At 36.8% G+C, this 23,442-nt stretch overlaps 1 protein-coding gene across 12 annotated transcripts in view; it reads left to right on the top strand.

Annotated features, from left to right (window-relative positions):
- The window catches only part of ZNF385B (zinc finger protein 385B), a 479,275-nt gene that overhangs the window by 16,978 nt on the left and 438,855 nt on the right, over positions 1-23,442 (top strand). For 3 of the 12 annotated variants that reach the window (XM_077154328.1, XM_077154321.1, XM_077154324.1), the window contains exon 2: positions 10,268-10,411. The exons of the other annotated variants lie outside the window; for them this stretch is intronic. The gene's annotated coding sequence lies outside the window, so the exon portion shown is untranslated. The remainder of the gene's footprint in view (positions 1-10,267; positions 10,412-23,442) is intronic. 12 annotated transcript variants of the gene reach the window in all.

Here is a 23,442-nt window from a genome sequence, read left to right as displayed (position 1 = left end):
TCACTGTGGTGCATGCACAGGTGAAAAGGTGCGATTCACTGAGATATATTCATAGGTAGAAGGGTGCTTCATTGAGCCACAGTTTGTATTTCACTCTAGATCTGCTTTTCCCTTTCCTTTCCAAGCAGGTAGCCAACCCTCTGCTTTTCCCTTGTCTGGGTGAGGGATGAGTTGCAGAGAAGAAAGCACAAGTTGTCCACACAAAAGAGACTGGCTTCGGTGTTCAAGAGGCCCTGTGAGGGGAGTTTATCCTGAGAGGGGAGAGCCATAGGTTCCTTTGTCATGGATAAGGAAAAATGGAAAAAAAAGATTGATTTCCTAAATTTAGTGGGCCCCAATAGTCTGTTTTTTTCAGAGCACCCAGTGCTGTGGCAGGACTTGTGGGGAGGATGTGATACATCTAGGGAAGCTGTGTGTTGTATGTGTGTGTGTGTGTCGTGTGTGTGCGCGCGCGCGTTAATCATAGGGATCCCCAGCTTGGCAAAGATTTCCATAGCACATGAAGCAGGCCCCTCGATGCTCAAGTCTAGAGAGGCCTCCAGCCCATCCGTTTTCTTTTGAAAACAGCGCATCTGAGCATGTTTTCCAGCGAAAGATCCCTTCAGTGGCTTTCTGTTCTGAGTCGGGCGTTCCAAGCGGATGAAATAGCATGTACGAAACTGACGTTGACCAGCAGTGTGCTCCCACCCAGTGATTTTCTTCTCTGGACCACAGTCTGTGTTGCTGAGCTGCTGGGGAAACCGGCCGAGCCTGCTCGTGGTGGCCTTGGCTGCCATCTGGTGGAGTCACTGGGGGCCAGTGACTTCCAAACTTATTTTAGGGACATATATCATTTTTTTCAGATAAAATTGCACACGGATAGCCAATATGTTAAATAGACAGTAGTGGAAGAGAGGCCAGGGGCTCTCATGTCTGCCATGCCCTCCCCACACAGACCTTGAGCCCCTGAGGCGTCTTTGTGGGGTCTTGACTGTGGATAACAGAGAACCCATTATCTGATCAGTATTAAGATTTAAAAGGTGATCACAATAACAGTATAAAGATACACAGAGGGGTGGAGAGGGGAAATGTCAGACTGGATGCAAAGAGACTGACACACTGAAAAGAGATGTCTGAACACAGTCATTATAAAAAATTATTATTTTTCTATGAATTTTAGTTTTTACTTTGAACCTCATATGATTTGGTGGTAGAAATTAGTTATATTCATTTCAGGGAAACACTCTCTTTCTCTGACTTGAATCTAATTCTACGGAACTTTTATATGCATAGTAAGGCCATCACTTATTCAAAGATGAATTATGTAAAGGGCAGGTACAAGTTTTAACTCAGTTCTCATAGTGATCCTACAGGGTATGTACTATTTCTTTTTTTTGTACAAATAAAATTTATTACTGCTCCTTAAGATGGGCAGACATACTGTGGCATGTTTTTGTTCTTATGAACAGAACACTAGGAACATAATAATTATTTTAAAAGAATAGTTAGATATTATTTTTCTATTAAATAAATAATTCTGTAATCTACTTAAAATATTCTATGTACATATTCAATGCAATTGCAAAATAAATATAGACATTCAACTTAGAACATTTAAATACAAATAAGGTGTGAATGCCCTACTAATTCACATATTAAAAATTGAGAGCTGCATTTAGAATGAATGAATGAAAGCTGCTGATAGAAAAGAATAAATGAATAAAATACAATAAGCATAATAAGTATCAAATAAGATGACAAAGTTTCAAAGCAAACAATCTTAATCATATGGTATGATTCAAAATAAACATATATAAGCTAAATAATAGAAATAGTCTAAGTGCAATAATGCTTTCTTCAATTGTAATAAATGGCTGCACAGATGCCTGGTTTTAATAATAGGGGTTATATGGGAATTCAGTATCTTCTGCATGAGTGACTACGTAGGCAGTAGTCTCATATTATCTTAACAATAATGCAGTATTACTTTTCCTAAGTGGCCCCTTAAATTAAAATATTTTATAATATATATTATTATATTGCTAAATGAAGTTTACAGGAACCAAAACCCTGTAAAATAGGTTAGATAAGAAAAGAAAAATGCAAACACAAATATATATATTTGTAAACAAATACACATGTACACACAGAACTCAGCAAATGATCTAACTTCAGTCACTCCAGTTCATAGGGCATGTACTATTATTATCTCCATCTTACAGTTGAAGAAACTGAGGTCCAGAGAGTTGAGTGATTTGTCAAGGTCAGACACATATGAAGGGTTAGAGTCAGGGTTTGTACCCAGGCAGCCTGTCTTCAGTACCTGCATGCTGTAAAACATCTGTAATGTGGAGACATCCATGGGGAGTAAACCTTTTTCCCCCCAGAAATGATCAATCCTCTCTGGCATCCATATATATCAGCTCATCTGATTCCTAGGCAGCATCTATCTAGACTACTGGTTATCCGCTAGGGGGGGATTTTGCCTCCGGGGAACATTGGCAATGTTTGGAAACATTCTTGGTTACCACAACTCGATGTAGGGAGTACATTATTGGCATCTAGTGGGTTGAGGCCAGGGATGCTGCTAAATATCCTACAGAGCTAGGACAGTCCCCCCACAACAAAAACTTGTATGGCCCAAAATGTCCTTAGTGCCAAGGTTGAGAAAATCTGTCATAGACGTGATGGTAAATGTTGGCCATTTCATTTACAAAGTCTTGCTTTCTCCACAGGGCTCTATCTAGCAGAAAAAGTACATTATCCCTTTGTTCTTAAATCCCACCAAACCATCTGGGGCTTCTGTTACTATCCCTGCATCACAGCTGTGCTGGTTTGAAACGGTTAGGAACCCCAGAAAAGCCATGTTCTCCAAATCCAGTCTTGCAAGTACAGATGGACTCTTGATTAGGTTATTTCCATGGAGATGTCACCCACCCAATTCATGGTGGTTCTTAATCCTTTTATTGGCATCCTCTATGAAAAGAATAAAAGGCAGAAAGCTGACACAGAGAGCAGAGAGATGAAACTAAGACACAGACATTTGGAGACACTAAGCCAAGAGATGAAACCCAGAGTCCACCCCTGAAGAAGTTGAATGCGGACCCACAGACACTTAGAGAGAAAGCCGCTGGAAACAGGGTCTGAGAGAGCTGTTTGAAACCAGAAACCAGGAGAGGACAGCAGATATTGCCATATATCTTCTCATATATCAGAGGAACCCCAGATGCCATCAGTCTTCTTGAGAGTCAAGGTATATTTCTCTGGATGCCTTAATTTGGACATTTTCAAGGCCTTAGGACTTTATTAAATTTGTAACTTAATAAATCCCCTTTGAAAAAGCCAATCCATTTCTGGTATATTGCACTCAGGTACCTATAGTAAAGTGAAATAAGAGCTCAGTCGAGGTTAGTGAGTGAGTGGGAGCCTGGGATCCCTTCTCAGATAACTGCTTGTGTCTAAACTCTCTGCTTACCTTCTCCTTTCCTCTGTCTTCTCTTTATTTAGTCTGGGTGTAGGCGGCTCTGCTCTTATGCTTATTCTCATCTTATTCTCCCAAATCTGGTGTCTATGCCCATGGATTATTTTTTCCTAACTCTTTCTTTTTTAACTCAAACTGTAAGAATTTTTTACCTTTTATCTACCTTATTCTACATACTCCCTTTCCTTGGGGCAAGAAGTACCGAATGAAGTTACACAGAAATGCAGGGGAGGCCTTTATTTGTCTATGGCAGTCTTTTGCAGTTTCTGTTCTGAAGGCACCACTATCCCTGGAGACTTGAATAAGTTTTCTATGAAAAGGGGAAACTGCTGCATGTGGTACTTCCACTAGGCATTTACAAGTCATATAAGCACTCTTAAAAGCTCAGGGAAGTAAACTATTTAAATTTGTTAACCCTGGGGCTGGGGCTTCCCAAAAATATTAACCAGAAAACCTTTATTTTTCATGCCTCAAGAACAGTTCATCCATAATTTGAGAAATGCTAGTGTATTTGATAAATGTGACTTCCATTAAAGCAATGACAAAGAGAAGAGAACAGGTTCTAAAGATGTGAAAAGACTCAATAGGACTTGATGACACATTGGTTGTAGGAGGTAGGAGAGCAAGAGAAATCAAGGGGATAATATAGAAACTTCAAAATTGAAGGAACAATATTCTGCATCATTCCCTTATAAATCTCAAAGTGTGAGACATCAGGGATTATAAACCACAAAATGACAATACTGAATTTCTCTCTCCCTGGGCTATTGCAATGGCTTTTAAAGTGCTCTGTTAGCTTCTGTTTGCTTCCTTTTCTAATCTCCACTCCACAATGCCTCCAAAGAAATCATTCTAAATAAAGACCTAATGCTGGCATTGCACTGATCAGAGACTTTCTGGCTGGTCCATTTTACTTATAGACAATCTGAGCTCCTTTGCATGGTGTCCAAAGCCCCTTGCCAATATCTTCTTGAATATGGATGTGACTTGGTGTGACAAGAAGGAGTGATGTTGAAACAAGATCCTGCCTTGCACTGCCAATCACTAGCAGCATTATGTGCCTTTTAGGGACTTTGGGGATAAGATGAGCTGTGCTGGGGCATCTTGCATCTGCTCCCAGCCTTGTGTGAACTTCTTGTTTCCAGTGAAGTTCTGTATCCTTTATAAATGTATCTGTAACGTAGCCTAATCTTAGTATGAGAGAGTGTGTTAGTGTCTGCTTGTCCAGAGCTATGCAGGATAGCTTCCATTTGCTTTGTGCTCTGTGAAACTGACCTGTATGGGGTTGACCTGTGGATTTTCTGGCCCTCTGTCTTACAGTTGGGGTCAGGGTCAGTTATAAGGAAATACTGTTGGGGGATATAGGGAGGATGGAGAGTGAGGTCGGAGCATTTATTCTCTGGATCCTTCCCTGGAATAGTGCCATAGGCTGTCTGTGTCCTGTGACTGTCACTGCTACACTTGAGGTTGCCTCTCCACGTCTCTCCTCTCTAGGTTTAGGAAACTGCCTCCTGCTTTTTTCCCATGGGACCATAGGTAACACCAGCACCACTGCTCTAACCCCTTGTTCCTGCAGTGTTGTGATTCCTCCTGCACCCTGCCTGTATGCTTGTAAATGGTTCCATTAAAAAGAAAGTCTGCAAATTATCCCAATTTGAGTATAATATTTTCTTACTGTTGGGAAACTAACTGATATAGTTATCTGAAACACTGAGGATTTTGACTGTCCATGACTGGTTAAAGATTTAAATAATAATTTCTTTGCCTTACCTCGTATCATTTCAAATGATTTTTAATACATACAATTAAAAATGGAATATTGAATTTAAAAGTAACTTTGAATAAAGGATAGTGTTAGTTTTTTGGTCAAGAGAAACCATTTCTTTTGTTATTCATTGACTGGAAAAGTTTCCAAGCTACCAGCTACTGAAAATCAGTGGAGGATGGCTGTGAGTTGGTCTCGGAGTGAGAGTCGGTCTGCATACAGTTCTCTATGGTAAAGACCATGAGATAGGTACGTTGGGTGTTCATTGGAGTGCACAGACCCAGGAATCTTTGGGTGGTTCAATGGCTAGAGCTTTTGAAAGTAGCTTTTAATGAGTTCCAAATGGAATTTCAAGGATAAGTAGGAGGCTTTTAGCTAACTGAGGCTAAACATTTCTCTTCTGGATCCAGAAGTGAATTTTCTTCAGCAGAAGAATCCTCCAGAAAGAATCGTGGTAGAAATATCAATTCTGGATACTTTTCCTTGTCCAGGTTGTTTATGATATCTTGTATTCTTTGAATTAAAGGCCAGAATGTATAACACTGAAGCTGAAAGTTCACACCTCACAGGGAAGAGTAAAATGCTACTTTTTTTTTTTACAACAACTGATATTCAGCTCTTAGTATTGACACGTATTATTTTTCTTTTTGAGCAAAAAATTAAATTTTAAGGGTAGTTTTATATAATGAATTTCATTTCCTATGATACTAGCTGTAAAAAAAAATACAAATTATTGATCCTCTCTCAGGGAAGAGTAAATAGTCCTCAGATATGCCAGACTAGAAATATCGTGAACCTTCCAGTATTCTCTGGCTAGCTATTTTTGCTTGTAGATCAAGCCGTATAGTTATTTATATATCCATCTATACATAGCCTTACACCCCCTAGAATCATGTGCTTTCCTTTTCCTGAGAAATCTTGTTTTGGAAATGGCAACATAATAAGCATTTCCTCTGGGTTTGCAGATGGTGAAGAGCCCTATGCATTATAACAGTGATGTTGGAGTAGGGTGCAGCAAAGCATAATGACCAGCTTTTCCTGTGATTGAAAGGGAGGTGCCCTGTATGCATGAAGATTCTTGTTTGGGTGGTACAAGGCAAATCTGTTATTATACAGGCAGGATTTGCTGTGCAGTTTTTCTTGTTCAGTGTATACTGAACTACCAGCATTGTTATAATCTATGGTATTTTCTCGGAGCATATGATTAGGAAAGATGCAGATAATCTTTTGAATATGTTGTTCCAGTGCTGTGGCTTTTTTTTTTTTTTTTTTTTTTTTTGAGCCTCCTATAGTCACTTGCTCCTAGAAGGAAATGTGTATCATTTTATTTGGAAAGAGGATTTGGAACCAGGCACAACTGTGGAAACTTGAGCTGTATAATCTATTAATTCCCGCTCTATTCACTTCTGTGCCTGAACAGGAAATATCAGAGATTTATATTTTAAAATAACTAACACATATACTGGGATACATTTTACCCTTAAGTGCTCAGTTTTTTTAGCTGTGATTCTGAGGTATTATTAAAGTTAATAAAATTCTAATTGTATTATAACTATTCTGAAAATGTACTTTGTTATTTTAGGTTATTAAATTATAGTAATGACAGAAAGTGCCTTTCTTGATTTTAAATAATCTAACGTAGCATTTACATCTTACTGTACTGTTCTCAGTTTATCTCACGCCTTATTTCCAACTATAAAGACCTTTTAAGAAAGGAAAATCATCTTGATGTTTATTACAGTGTCTAAAAAAGATTGTGAGATTTTTTTAAACATGAAACTTTGTTGTGAGGAGTGCAAACATAAGAATGTGTAAACTTGGAAACCCTCAGAATACCTTTTAGATGAAACCATGTATTTGGAGAAGGGAAAACCACAGTGAGTCAGCTGTCTCTTCAGGTTCTACTCTTAGAACCGTTACTGACGGGTTTAGTGACCTTGGCCATCTCAGCCTTTCTGCATTTCGGTTTTCTCTTGACAAATGGAATTTCTTTCTACTAACCTACTTTCCCTGGATGTACTTTAGAAGAAAGATGCTATATAAAAACCAATTAACAACAATATTTCCCATCCCAGGAGTGAATTTCAGTCTGAATTAAGAACATAATTCATTGGTATTTCTTTTGACCTTGTAAGTCTTCCAAAAAATTAAAATCCAAGTACATTTTAATGAAGTGCCTGGGATAAATGACTGAAAGCTCATTACATGTAAGTATTATAGTCACTATAGATTCTTTTAAATATGAAATTTTGACTTAGCAAGTTGCCAGCTTGAAAATCTTTGCTTTATTAGTTGTCAAATGATTCTGGGTTTTATCACATTTTATTGTCAATCTCAGTTTTGGGGTCCTAGGAATTCAAAATTATATGCTTAGCTGACCCTTTAATTAGCTCTCATTCTGTCTTACATGATTTATGGCCTGGCGGCTCACATGTAAAAATGATATATGATTTAATGAAGTGGAAAGCTAGAATAGGTTCACACCTCCAATTGTTTAATGCTTTCCTTTCGCTGATGACTGGAGCACTGGGGGCAAAGAAACAGTGGTGATGTCCCCTCATTCATTTATCATTACAAGGGCAGAGAGGCCCAGTGTGCTAAGATTTGCAGTTGTATGCAAGTATACATTTTATTTCATTAGAAAATACAAGAACATTGATTCAGATATCTTGAAATTTTTTAGAGGAAGTACAAAAAAGCTATTACTTCAAATTTTTTTCATTTTGCATTTTTATTATGATGCTAAATACAAGTATTATAAGAAAAGCAATAGGAAGTTTATTGGTAGGGTTTTGTAGAGTTTTATGACCATTTGTCCACTGAGTCTGTATGTGTTTATGGAGAACATTAGGCACTGATCTAGGCACGGGTGATAGCAGTGGACAAGCCTGACATGGTCCTGTCATGGGAAGTCAGGTAACTGATAAGTAAATGCACACACACAAGGTTTTCCCCTCCCTGCCCCCAGTTGCACCCCAGAGGGACTGAGGTCCGTATGTTTATATGTACTCATTAGGGGTAGGACCTCTCATCTGAATATTAGTGATTTTTGAATTTTTAAACCTCTAAAAAGATGGCTGTGTGCCCTGAACCATTAATGAACAGGGCAGCTTTATCAAAACGGCATAATTGTTATCAACACCCTTATAGAATACTTTCTGCCCTATTGTTAATCCCTTAAAATTAGGTTCGAGTATATATATATATATTTATAAAAATATATATATTTTTTGGCAAGATACCGTGTATGTGTTTCTATTGTATGCTTTCATTGTTTTTTCTAGGTGTACATCATTTATAAAGTAGTGTTTCTTATTTGTACCACATTTGATTTGTGAAGTCTAATACAGTTTGGAAGAAAAATTAAGAGGTCACATTATTTATGTTATTCTCCAGTGTGTTATCCTGAAATAATTACAGTAGGGATACACTTATTTGGAGAAACAAGACTGAACACTGAAAAATAAAATCAAATACTGAGTTGTGTCCAATAAATTAAAATTGCCCAAGTATCTGGTTGTCTGAATAATTGCTTTTTTATTTGTTTGGTTGGTTTTTACTTTTTTTCCTGGATACTTTGTTTATATATAGGGACTGTGTAAAGACTACCACAGCCAGGGTGACATACCTAATGAAATGTTAGGTGATGGATTTTGGTAGACTTTAGAGGAAGGTCAATTCCAGTAAGCCATAAATGAAAAAAATTTGATGTAACATTGTTATTTTTGACCAAAACCAGAGAAACTTCAAATGCTTAAAATGTTCAGAATCACTTCTGTTCTTAGCATGGTCCATTTACTCATGTGGCAACAAGTAATTGTGTATTTTGTGTGTAATTATGTCTGAATGTTTTCTCTAAGCATATCTTACATGTGATGATGATTATAAAATGCATTCTTGAAAATTTAGGCTGGCAATTTAACTCATTAGCTTGAAGAGCATTTGTATGTTGGCATCCTGCAGAAAGGCTATGCAGTGTGCCTTGGCAGTCTTTCAGAAGTGGGCGGCAGGTTGCTTGGTGTCTGTTTTTGCTTTTCTGATTTGGTGAACCCAGTTGAATTGGGTAATAAAGACCAGGTGCCCTAGAGTAGTCATTTCCCCAAACCAAATCAATTAAAGAAAACAAAAAAGATTATAACACTGCCTCTTACTTAATCCACATTCTGCTTTTGAAACATTTACGTATATTAACTTCTATAAATGCAGATACTGACATTGGGATGGCTAAGCTCCTTTCAGTCATTCATACCTTTTAATGTGATTGCTTTCCTTCTAAATCTTAAAGGAGCTGCAGTAACATTGCATTTTTAAAGGGAGAGGTGACAATTTGGTAGCACATAGGGACCATCAAGGAGCATCTGGATGGAAGCTCAGGGTAATAGGGGTATAAGGCCCTGTTTATCCAGAATCATCCAAGATACCAATTGAGACTCATTTTCCTAACACTCACAGTTTAATTAATTCGGTTATTTTGGTACTTCAGGGTTTGTCTCTGGAAGGAGGCTCTGCTGCCGAACCTGAAACTCTCGGCTGCCATGTTACACTAAGACAGTCTTGTCTAAATTGATACCAAATTTCACACCCTATTAGAAGTTGTTAATGCCTCTACCTGAGCTATATCTCTCTGTCACAAGAATTAATATTCTTGAAGACCCCAAGTGCATGAATCTGAGAGCCAGAAGGCACTTAGAGATTGTCTCAGCTAGTCTCTTTATGAGTTAATAAAGCGATGTCTCAAGAGGTGGACGTGCACGTCTCAGGAGTGGTGAACTCAGACCACAAGCAGTGTCCCCTCTTGCTCCCCTGCCACACATGCCCGTAACTGTGTGCTATATATATGTGTGCTTTCTCTTGAAAGGAGCATTTGAGCAACTTTCTGGGCCATGAGAGTATTGGCATCTGTTTACAAGGATGTCTAGTTCTGGAAAATTAGAGATTATACTGTCATTTCCTATATCTAGCATATCTAGGTCACAATATGGTTTTGTTTTTTAAAACATTATTTAGATGATTGCTCACTTTTACCTTTTTTTCCCCCCAAGTGACTTAATCCCATAAATTTGGAATCCCTTGGGGATGTTCTTGCAGTTTTGCTGGATCTTCACTTTGGCACTTGAATGCAACATAGCACAGTGATGAAAAGTACACAGCGAGGACAGCCTGCCTGCTCGTCATTTACTGCTTATGTGAATTGGGGGAAATTCTTGTTTCCTTATCTACATGATGAGGGTAACAATATCTACCTCATAAGGTGATTGTGAGGTTTAAATTAGATAACACACAGAGCCTTTAGCGCAGTGCCTGCCGTTTTGTAAGTGCACCATAAATGTCTCCTGACATTATGACCCTCATTATTATTTTCTCACATTGCCCAATAAAGGAAGTGCATGTGTGCTGGGCATCCTAAGTTCAGGATTCAAGTGCACCTTCTCAGTTTTCTATTTTATAAATATTGTAGTATGTTTTCAGATATTTTAACTTCCTGAAAATGAAAATCACTGCATTTAATTTTTACTCTTGTAAGCAAATAAATGTAATTCTTGAAGAAATTTATTTTAATCACCGATGACCTGGAAGAATATTTAATTTTTTGTCTATGAACAAGGTCTCTTTAACCATGTAGCGAAATGTCATCAGACATGGTATTGTTTGTCAGTGTAAAAGTTTGCTATGTGGTCTTTTAGCATATTTTAGCATGATTTGAAAAGGCTGTCAAATAGTGTATATGATTTAAGACTGGCTGTATTTCTTAACAAAAACCTGGTCACTCGATAAAGTGTTCTGTATAATCCTTGTTCAAGCAGTTACATTCTTTATCACATTTTTGTTATTGTTTAATCCATTCCATCCTTTCTGTTACTGATTTAGGGGGATTGTTGAGATGCTTGACTTTCTTTTCCTATTCAGGTGTTTCCTGTACCCTGTACTTGGCTAACAGGACTAATATCTACTAACATTATTGATCCAAGGAATAAAAATGTAAGATGATCTCTGGGAACTTTTCCAGGCACAGGGGCCCAGGCAATCCACAAAACCCATATATTTCAAACCATGCAAATCGTGTGGAATATTTTCAGAAATACATTTGTCAGTGTGTTAGTTATGTAGGCCTGTTTAAAGAAAAGGTTTTAACGTTCTTTTTGAGACAATTTGTATTTTCCAAATTCTCAAACTTCATTAAACCAAGAGCCTGTGTTTCATTTGAGACTCTCTTGTTACCTTATTCTTAACAATAATGTAGTTATTTACAGTATGGTGTTTTACTTAATGTTGAAGCAAATTTTCTGAAAAATAAAATTGAATAAAGCATTTATTCTTTTATGTATTTCACTTAAGCTGCAAAACAGAAATGAGTGCATATTGTATTTTTAATAAGGAGTTTCAAAAAAAGGGGCCTTTATTGCTAAATGATGTGTAGAATTATGAGGAGAGAATTAATAAATGATAATTAATATTGAAAGTGTAGTTTAGCTTTTCTTTTTGTGGAATGCATTTTCACCTCTTATGCTCTTCTGTAGTTTCCCCATATGTCCATATCCCTATCTCCCATCACCCTTTGAAGTATCATCATTTTATATATAGATACAGATATATTTATGATACTCTCAGAGGTTGAATATATAGAGAGATACAGTGATTCCACAAGTATGTGTACCTGTGTTCCCAAACCGTAAGGATGATCATAGAAGCACTGTTAGAAATAGTCCCCATTGGAAAGTACTCAAATATTGATTCATAGTAGATTGGTTAAATAAGTTATGATATATTCATATATTTATAGTATATTCTCCTATAGAGCAATGAAATTAAATGCTTTACAACTGTACACAACAACATGAACAAAGCTCACAAAAGAATCAGTACTAAACAATTCTGTTTGTAGTAAGTTTAAAATCAGGGAAATCTAATCCATGGCATTAGAAGTTATGATGGCGGCAACCCTTAAGCAGGTAGTGATTAGGTGGTGGCAGGAGGTGGCTCCTGGGGTTATGGTAATATTCCATTTCTTGATCTTAATGCTGGTTATACAGGAAATGCTTACTTTGTGATAATTCATATACTGTGCTCTTAGGGTTTTTACTTTTATGTGTGTTATCCTTTTAAAATGCCACAAGAAAGGCAATGTCTACATAAACTTTGGACCCAATGAAGGCTGCATTTAATATGCAGCACTTAATGATAGGGTGCTTGGAAATGTGGGACGGTTGTGGTTGTAAGATGTGAGGGTTAATATAGTTTTTAAAAGAATATTTAATAGGAATATTTAAATAATAAAGCAAACTGCTTAAAATTTGAAAACTATATATTTCTAATAAATTATTATCCATAGTTACAAAAATATAAATGTATAACACTAATATCCCACTGCTGGAAATGAATCATCATTTCCTTAAAATGGTATAAGTGCCTTACGAATAGCTGATTCATAAGCTATCAAATATTTGAACTAGTGCAGTGGCTTACCCATTGCCTATAGGAGAGAATTCTGATGTCTTGCGGGGGCATATAAATAATCTGGGCTCTCCCCACATTTTTGTTCACTCCTCCCTCCCACCCCCTTCCCTTCATACTGTGTCTTTCCGAAATATCCAACTGTTTATAGTTCCCTGAACACTGTATTTTCCACACCTACAAGTCTTTGTTCAGGCTCTTTCTTGTGCCTTCTTTCTCCCCCCCACCCCCTCATATTTATGTATTTTTGACTGCTGCATCCCTCGTGCTTAACACTGCCTCTGGCACATGGTGGGCTGTTAGCAATCTGAAGGCAGATTGAGGAATTTATTACTCTCTAGTAGTATACTATATCTTTTTATCTCCATAAGAAATTGTGTGTCTCTGTTTGGTTTTTAATTTAATTCAATTTTTATTTCTATTTTTTTACTACATTTTTCTATAGGTTTACAAAAAATAATGCCTAAAATACTGTTTCTGTACGCCATTCTATTTTAATACCGTGCATTAGTGTAGTACTTTTGTTAGAATTGATGAAACAAAATTTTTATAATGGTGCTACTAACTATAGCCTGTGGCTTATGTTTGAGTTCACTGTGTTGTACTGTTTTAAAAAACTTTTATTCTGGTAACATATATATAATTTATAATTTCCCCCTTTTAACTACATTCAAATATATGATTTCAGTGCTGCTAACTGCATTCACAATGTTGTGCTAGCATCACCACCATCTATTATCAAAACATTCCCATCACCCCAAATAGAAATTCTGTACAGTTGAGCACTAACTCTCCATACCTTATCCCCAACCTTCCTAGTAACAGTATCCTTGTTTCTGACTCTGTGAGTTTGCTTTTTCTAGTTACTTTATATTGGTGAGATTATACGATAGTTTTTTTTTTGTGTCTAGCTTGTTTCACTCAATGTTTTCAAGGTTCGTCCATGTTGTCACATGTATTGAAATTTCATTCCTTTTTATGGCTGCATAATATTCCATTTTATGTGTATACCATTTTGTTTATCCATTTGTCAGTTGATGGACATGTGGGTTGCTTCTGTCTTTTTGCCAACTATGAATCATGCTGCTGTGAATGTGGTGTTGATATATCCATTTAGACCCTACCTCAGCTCTTCTGGGTAGGTACCTAAAAGTCAGACTGCAGGATCATGCATTCATTCTATACTTAACTTTCTGACAACCCCCTAAACTGTTTTCCACAGTAGCTGCATCATTTTACTATCCCACCCAAAATGAATGTGTTCCTATTTCTCCATATCCTCTCCAATACTTGTAATTTTCCATTTTTAAAATCATCATTTTAATAACTGTGAAATGGTATCTCATTATGGTTTTGATTTGCATTTCCCTAATAGTTCATGATGTTGAACATCTTTTCATATGTGTATTGGTCATTTGATATCTTGTTTGGAGAAATGTCTATTCAAGTCTTTCACTGATTTTTAATTTGGTTGTTTGCCTTTTTCTTGTGTTTAATACATGAAAATATCTAGTTTCTTTTAGGTAGAGACCCCAGTGTGTTTATTGTGAAGAGGTATTTTGCTACTGACCCCCTGATTTAGAGACAGGGCTGCATATTTTAAAGTCATCTCCCAGGAATGATTTTTGCTTTTTTAGCTGAGATATCAATAGAGCTTTTTGTTTTACGGAGATGGATGGAGCTGGGGAAAATGGTGTCTGAATTTTCTAAAAGGAATGAAATCAATCATCAACTTAGAGTTGAAATGTCTTGTTGCTAAGAAGCCTGCCTTCTACTTCCCTCCCTGAAGAAAATCCGTGAGCACATCAAAGCTCTTGTTTTGTTGTTCTATTTGCAGGTTTATAGAGTTCCATTAAAAAACAGAGTGTTATTAGTCCTTGCTGAAATACTCTTTTCCTTCCTAATACTTTCCAAAAACTTGCTCCCTTATTCATTTAGACATCAAATTCCATTCCTGTTTGACAGTTCCAAACCTCAGCCTCTGTTGCATGCGAACATGATAGCTACATTTTGGACAGCTGGTTTTAATATTTCAATTATTTCTTTATGTTTCTATTTTTTACTGCTAATTTTAGCTTCTCATTTCCTGGTCATGTCATGTCTCACAGAGAACATGTAAAATTTAAAAAGAAGGATCCCCAAGATTTGGTCTCCCAAACGCCTGCAATGCTGAGGGAGGAGATGGCATCAGAATACTGACAGTGAAATCTGGGGGACTGGGAAAAAGGGGGTGGTGGAATATTACTGTGGTGGTGAAAGAGAGAGAAGAATGTTGTCACTGGCAGATGTTGAATGCCATGGGAAAGGAGGAGAGGTGTGCTACCATCCCTTGTATACATCCCCTCATTTCTTTGAAAATTGCACCTAACCAGTGAGGCTCAGAGTGAGGCAGGCCTGGGCAGCAATGTAATGAGGTGGCAGAAACCATCCAGAATGGTTTGGTGGGTCAGCTTTTGGTAACCTCTGCTCTAAAGAATCATTACTGCTTAACCAATAGAGTACAGGTGTAGCTAACTACTCTTTTTTAAAAAAGTATTTTTATTGAGAAATAAATCTTTACACACATAGAGTCCATACATGGTACATAATCATTGGCTCACAATATCATTACATAGTTGCGTGTTCAGCACCATGATCATTTTTAGAACATTTGCATCACTCCAGAAAAAGAAATAAAAAGGAAAAAGAGAGAAAACCTCATACATTCCATACCCCATGTCCATTCCTGTCATTGATTCATAGGATTTCAATCTACCCAATTTTTTACCCTTTATCCATCCCCTATTATTTATTTATTTTTTTATCCTCATTTTTTACTCATCTGTCCATACCCTGGATAAAAGGAGCATCAGATACAAGGTTTTCACAATCACATAGTCACATTATAAAAGCTATGTAACTATATAATTATCTTCAAGAATCAAGGCTACTGGACAGATGTGTAAAAAAATGGATAAAATAAACAAACAATGGGGGAACAAAGGTTAAAATAAATTAAGTAGATTGAAATGCAAGTGGTCAGTGAGAGGGAGGGGTAAGGGATATGGTATGTGTGAGGTTTTTCTTTTTTTGATTTCTTTTGCTGAAGAGATGAAAATGTTAAAAAAAAATGATCATGGTGATGAATGCACAACTATGTGATGGTATTGTGAGCCATTGATTGTACACCATGTATAGAATGTTTGTATGTCAGTGTCTGTTTATTTATTTGTTAAGGTTTACAATAAAAATATTAAACAAACAAAAAGAAAGCTGCTGGAACACAGTTCAAGAGTTTTAGGTACTTCCCTGCAGCCACTCCAATATACCCTAAACTAAAAAGGATATCTATAGAATGCGTAAGAATAACCTCCAGGATAATCTCTCAACTCTATTTGAAATCTCTAAGCCACTGAAACTTTATTTTGTCTCATTTCTCTCTTCCCTCTTTTGGTCAAGGAGGCTTTCTCAACCCCAGATGCTGGGTCCCAGCTCATCCTGGGAGCCCTGTCCCACATTGCCAGGGAGATTTACACCCCTGAGAGTCATGTCCCATGTTGGGGTGGAGGGAGGGTAGTGAGTTCACCTGCCAAGTTGGCTTAGAGAGAGAGGCCACATCTGAGCAACAAAAGAGGTTCTCTGGTATGACTCTTAAATTTTAAGTAGGCTTAGTTTCTCCATTGCAAGAATAAGTTTCATAGGTGCAAACCCCAAGATCTAGGACTCAGCCTGTTGAACTGGTTGTCCCCACCGCTTGTGAGAATATCAGGAATTCCCCCATTGGGGAAGTTGAATATTTCCTCCTTTTTCTCCAGGCCCCCAAGGGGATTTTGCAGCTAACTATTGCAAGGCACAAAATAAACTCTCAAATAATTTAGAAAAGAGGAAATGCAAGTGGTCAATGAGAGGGAGGGGTAAGGGATATGGTATGTGTGAGGTGGGGGGGGGGGGGAGTAGCTTTTTTTTAGTTAATCTGTGTTCTTTAGTAGGAAGAGAATTGCACTGTGGTAGAAACCTACTTGAATCCTCAAAAACAAAGTGCTTTCACCCAGCTCAAAACCTCCAAATAATTGGTTTTAGATGAAATTTCAGCTGAGTAAATTTAAAGTTTGTTTTAATTTTGTCACTTGAAACAGGAAAAAAAAAAACAGGAAAAAGTGAATAGTCATTGGAGATTGGACTGGCTTTGCTTTTGTAAGTGGGGGATTAGGATTTATGTGTCCTACAAAGGACACACAGCATTTAGATTAGACTTAATCTGATTGTATTGCAATACAATGGCCATTCAAGTCAGCTCGGTGTGCGGGCTCTGTAAACAGCATATGACCACATGGGTGCAGGGAAGAGTATTAGCAGAAAGATAATGATGGGTTTTAATCCAAATCCCAAAAGCACAACAGCTGTGGTTTCAAATGAATTTTCTTTTACACATAGAAGCTGATGCTCTGTTTCTTAGAACATGTTAAATTGAACTAGTTTTTTGTCTTCTCACACGGAATATGCCTATTTTACCTTATTTTAATTGGGTAGTTTTCTTGTTCCAAATTTCTTTTAGAATATAATTTAAATGTTGTCAACATGTTTGAATGATTTATTTTAAATTATAATGACTATATCATTTATTGTCCAAAGCAGGACTCTCTTTGGAGTGAAAGTGAATGTTATTAATAATTTTCCCCAAAATCTGTGGCCACTTTATTTAAAAGTCATATTTTCAATCTTTATGTTAATTCTCCAGTAAAATTATAACATTGTACCTAAAATGTTAGAAAATCAAATGTCCTTTTAGAGTGCGATTCCACATTTTCAGGGCTTTAAAAGTGAAAAACACAAAACAAAAATCATGGGCCTCTGGTCAAAATGAATTTTTAAAAAACTAAGTTAAACACAATTCACAATTTTTTTTTCTTCTTCTCTTGTGGTTCCTAAATATGTTGAGTTTAGTCTAGCAAGCCTTAATTTGGCATTCATTCTCTCCACGTTGTGTTTTATTGATATATTATAGTGCACCTACTGTGTTGAGAATGTTATCTGACTGTGTGGGATGACAACCTGGAATGACAGAAGTCTATTAGCCCACCCTTTCCCAGTGTTCTGAATAAATCACTATACTCAGTGGACATTTAGCTTATTATCTTAGTATGATACTGGGCATTTTAGAAATCTATTGGTAAGAAATTTCCTTTCATGGAAATCCAAGAGTTTTAATTATTTAGATAATGAGAATTCTGCTGGCTTCTTTTGGGGGTGACCATTTTTCTCAAAAAGAGGCACATAAGGTCTGTGCTGCTGTGACTTTCTACAGGGAAACTTGCACCATGCCCAGAGCTTTCTGAGTTTTAAGCATCTGTTGTCATTAGAGAATTACCTCATCTTTGTCTCTTTGGGTACTGTACAGCTACTTTTTTTTCCCCTAATCTTTCTTGTCACCCTGGTCAAAAGAATTATGAACTATATGGTTTTGTTAGGATAATAAGAATTAAGAGAAGTTATTTTCCTTGGAACATTCTACTTGGAATGGATCTTTCTTCATATTCTGTGCGAACTATAGTTCAGGCTGAACTGGGAGCGCTCATTTATCTGACACATACCAAGGAGGAAACAGGTTGTCATTTACTCTATCTTGGGTAATGTACATCTCAGTAAAATGCCTAGATAAGGAATGACAACTTAAAATTGCTTTTTATTTGATTTTTGTCAAAGTCTGAAGAATCTGGTGAAACTGTCAAGTGTACTCAGCAAAAGTAAAAGTCTTTTAACAGAACTATTGTTTTAGTTTCATGTGTTTTTTTGAACCATGGAAGTGTAAAATTGAAAAACAACAACACTGAACTTTGAGTTGGAGCCTTTAGTTCTTTTCTCAGCATCCCCTGTTCTATTCCCAACCCCCTGGATTCCCCACTCTTCCCTTATTGGTGGAAACCCAAATATCTAACAGGACATTTAAAATGGTTTACATGAGCATGTCTGATATTAAACAGCTTGAAAGAATTCAAATCATCAGGACCTTTATACTGCCTTCAATAACTCAGTTTACAATAACTGCTTAAGAAGAGATGTGAGAACAAAGAGGGAGAGAAAATGAACTGTGCTCCTACAATGGGGGATTTGTGTCCTCTCACCAGGTACAGCACAATGTAAGACTTTCCTATAAAGATTGTCTTTCTTTCACTAAGCATTTTGAGTAGAAAAGGAAAAAGCAAACACTTGGTAGAAAATTTTTGCTACAAGTTTCATTTGACAGGTTGTACTGAAGTTCGCTAATAGGAAATTTTGCAGTTGTTTCTGGGATAGAAATATGGGGAAAAGCCCGGAGCAATAAGTTAAGACTTATCAATAGCCAATAGTATCATTAAGGTTTTAATGTCTCAGGTAGAGCCCCTAGTCAACAAAACTCCTTTTCCAGACTTAGAATATCCATCAGGGGGAAAATAAATTTTCACTCACTGGCCCCAAATCTGAAAATTCCCTAAAATAAATAGTGCAAATAAACAGGTCAAAGAAGAAATAAAAAATACAATTACAGGTGTATGTGATAACCGGATAGTATATGATAACCCTGTATTTTATGCATGATTTTTCTATAAACCCACAAATTCTCTAATAAAAAAAAGATGAAAATGCATATCAAAGTTATGTTTTGAAGTAAAAAATGTATTTCTAGATAGATCTATAGTGCAAAGATTTTGTTGGTTAAAATTTGAAAACAAATGAATGCAATATTAAACTATAGATATTTGCAAGAAAAAAATCTTCCAAAACAAAATAACAATAAACTGAACTTAAACAAGTAAGAATGAATTAATAATAAAGGCAAAAGCAGAAATTTTAAAATAGTTCAGTATTCAAATATTCTCAGTATATGTTTTCTTCAACCTCCAGACACCTTTTCAGGAAAGTACCTGAAACAATGTGTTTAATTGTTCATCTGAATAAAAGTATAATTCCTATATCACAGTGTCCAGAAAATCAATGCAGAAAAAATAATGTATTAACTAGCATCTTGGCTATTTTGGCCGCTATTGACTAAAGGGTGCTTTTTTCCCCCCTACTCATTTTGGGAATGTCAGGCCAAGATTGTTTTCTAAAGGTCCAGGCATCTCACAACATTCCTCCTGCCTCCTGCTCAAGGGGAAAGGTCAAAAGTTTTTGAGTTTTATCCTCTGGGACAGCATTAAATTGGGTTGTCAAGAGGAAATAAATTTCAAGGCTTTAAAGTGGCAGAAAGGTCCCAACCAGAGTTGTGGGCTATGATATAGAAAGGAGAGTGTTGGGGTTCCACTCCTTGTGGGGAACCCTAGAGAATGATAAAACCTGTGGGGGGTGGATGGGTGATGTGGTGGGAAGGCTCTGTGATGAGGGAGACCTGTAGATGGACACTCGAAGATCTCAGGGTCTGCCTCTACATGGAGGCGGTAGAGCCACCCACTTTGATTTACCCTCAGGGTTTGGGCAACAGCATCTCAATAGTGACTTCCATGGACTGAAATCCAGAAGCCCATCCGAAAGCTTGCTTCTTGGAGCTCTTGTACAACCAGGGCAGGAGGGAGTATGAAATAGTGAGCCCTGTTGGCAGAGAGATACTGAGAGCTAGATTTTATTTGATCCAGCAAAGTAGAGCAAGGTGATGTTAAGTTCTAGGTAATGGAGCAGATGTGTGCATGTGTGTGCGTCTATTTAAAAATGTGCATTTATTTATGCACACAATCTATGGAATGCTGGCAGAAAGCACAGTGAGATATTGAGTTCTGAAAAGAAAGCTTACCTTGCTCCTTTCTATCTGAGATCTGAGGAAGAAGTTTTGGGACTGAAAATTTTGGAAAGAGTAGTTCTCCTGGACAAAGTTGATGTTCTTCCAAGTTTATTGCGGCATTTACAAAATCTAATGAGCAATAGGGCCAGCATTGGGGATGAGAATATTTCCGTCCTTTCCATTCAGCAGATGAACAGTAACCGGTATATGAGATGGCTCTCCACGACAGCTCTGGAGGACAAGGCATAGTGGACTGACCTGAGATGTGCTGTGGGAATCTAAATTGACTATTAGTTATAATCTAACATACTGTGGCAGTCAGTCCTTCATGGTACTTAGTTTTTTGGTTTTTTTAAAAATTTATTTATTAATTAAAAAATAAAGAAACAAAATAAAACAACTTACATAATCAGTAATTCACAATATTATCACTTAGTTGCATATTCATCATTTCTTAGAACATTTGTATTAATTCAGAAAAAGAAATAAAAAGACAATAGAAAAAGAAATACGAACACAGGAAAGAAAAAAAAGATTATACCTATCATACTCCTTACCGCTTGCTTTCGTTGATCACTAGCATTTAAACTAAATTTATTTTAGCATTTGTTCATGGTACTTAGTTTTAAAAGTTGAAACATTTCTCGCAAGGCAAGGGTGTGTTTTATGCATATAGATAACACTGATACACTAGGAAGATATTTTATTATAATTGTTCAGAAATTATTTGTTAAACCCTAATTTAAAATAAAGTGATGTTTAAGATCATTTATCAAGAGACATTAAGCAATTGTATTACCGATTTGAAGACCTACTTAGCAATGGAAACATTAATTCATTATAGCAGGTTATTTTAAACTGAAAGAAAAATTACATTCTGCTAACTTATGAAGTGATAGTGCATAAATTGACTGAATTTCCCATGCCATGCTACTAAATCATTTTAGGATATGTTTCATATTTAATTTCTACTGAAGTTAGTAAGAAATTTGGAGGTACCGGCCCTTATATAGGAGAGCCAAATTTCAGTATAATTTTCTGTGCTTTAGAGAGGAAGGGAAATGGGATGTCTCTAGCCCTTCCTATCTGTCAAATACTGAAACACTCAAGCACACACTAATACACACATTGACTCACACAACACACTTGCTTTGGTTGAGACACACATATAGGCATGGACACACACACTTACTGAGGCTTACACACAGACCACACTCATGTCAACACACACACACACACACAGACTGATACACACTCACCCACATACCAGTGCAGGCACACACACCCTCAGGCAGTCAGGCCAACCCATGCTGCACATATGCAGTCACACACATACACACATGCACACATATAGCCAGTCAGGCTGACATACATATGTGGACCCATTCACATTGACACACATACACGAACACAAAGGGTTAAACCCACAAACACACAAGCAAAGAGTAAGGCCCACACAGATGCAGTCTAGCTCATTCTCTCTCTTTCTCTCCACTGCTCTGTAGCTGCCTTTTCACTTTTAGGTCTTTGTTCTACAGTCTGTTGATCTTTAACATAGAGGTGGATGATTCAGACCAATTATTTCATGATTACATTTGGAGAGAGACTAATGATTTTGACACTGGCTCATTTCTAGTATTTGCATGTTGTTTATGAAAAAGAACTTCATGAACTTATTCTGCTTTAATAATGAAATGGAATGTTGAAGTGAAGATTGTGTAAGTAGATGGGAAAATTGCCTTTCATACATATTTGTCGAGTCAACAGGGTCAGATGAGAGACTGGCAAAGAATATGTCATGAAATTTAGGAGCTATTCTCTCCTTATTTTGTCAAGTTACAGAGAAAGGTTCTTTCTGTCATTTTGTGTTACACTTTGTAACTTGCTTTGTTGATTATGTTGATCGGTAATTAAGAAATACTGCATGACGGAATAGTAATACAATTTAGAATTTCAGCAGAAGAGTGAATGAAAAGATGAGTTGACTTGCCTTTTTGAAATTGAGAACTTTGCATTTGTGAATGTATATGGACAAACATGTGGTGTGTCAGTCTTCTCCTTTCAATAGAACTGAAATGCCCACTGTTCTTCATAAAGAAAGCTTCATTTTTGTGTGCAAAAGATTGGAAAGCACCATCTGGGAAGCATCGTATGCTCATGTTTCTTCAAGAGAATCTGGAAATCATTCTTCTGGGATTTTGTTACTAATGAAGAAGAGAAAGGAAAGAAATTCTTCCATAAATTATACCTGGTCCATTGGTGCAGTTCTTGAGAGAATGGCAATTGGGGTATAGAACAGTAAATCCTGAAGGGTAATGTTAATATTTCTGAAATTTCATGTTTAAAAGGTTGAAGCTTTTATTTAGATATCCAGTTTGTTTGGTCATTTTTCTTGGTCTTGCCAATTGGGTAACAAATATTTGGTTAGAATGTGAGTCAAGGTTAAGTGAAGTAAAATATTCCAAAAATATAGTGCTGTTGGGTTGGTAATTTGGAGGTCAGTGGTGACAAAAGCCAGGGAAGTTTGAGGAGAGTATATTATAGTAAGGGAGAGAGTAAGCAGAAGAATGGCAGAAGCCAATTTGATTAGTTTAGCATATGGATGTTAAATGGTGACAACTAAATTAATTGTTGTAGAGCTCAGAAATTACCTAAGAATAAAGATTTCTTGGAAAAAAAAAATAAAGAAATATTTGGGAAAATTTGCCCAGAACAAACACTGAATTTCCCTTCTGGAAACCATTACTTGGTTTGTAATCTTAGAGAAATTATTCATCTCCCATGTGGAAGTCTACGGGACAGATCCTCTGACTCTCTGCCCCTCTACCTTTCCAGGCAGACTGGGAGACTCCAACTAACTTTGCCAATAATGTCCTTTTGTAAAAAAAGATAGTCTGAGCTGGGTTCTGTTTCTCACAAACAAGAAGTCTGAGCTATATAGATCTTTTCAGAGCAAAATACTTTATTTCCTAGTCCCATACCCAATACAGGAGGCTGATACATACTTGGTACTGGAAAATATTTCATTCACTC

This window comes from Tamandua tetradactyla, chromosome 3, assembly GCF_023851605.1.
Source record: "Tamandua tetradactyla isolate mTamTet1 chromosome 3, mTamTet1.pri, whole genome shotgun sequence".
NCBI lineage: Eukaryota > Metazoa > Chordata > Mammalia > Pilosa > Myrmecophagidae > Tamandua > Tamandua tetradactyla.
Note: the sequence above shows the minus strand (reverse complement) of the source record. Positions and strands in the feature narration are given on the sequence as shown.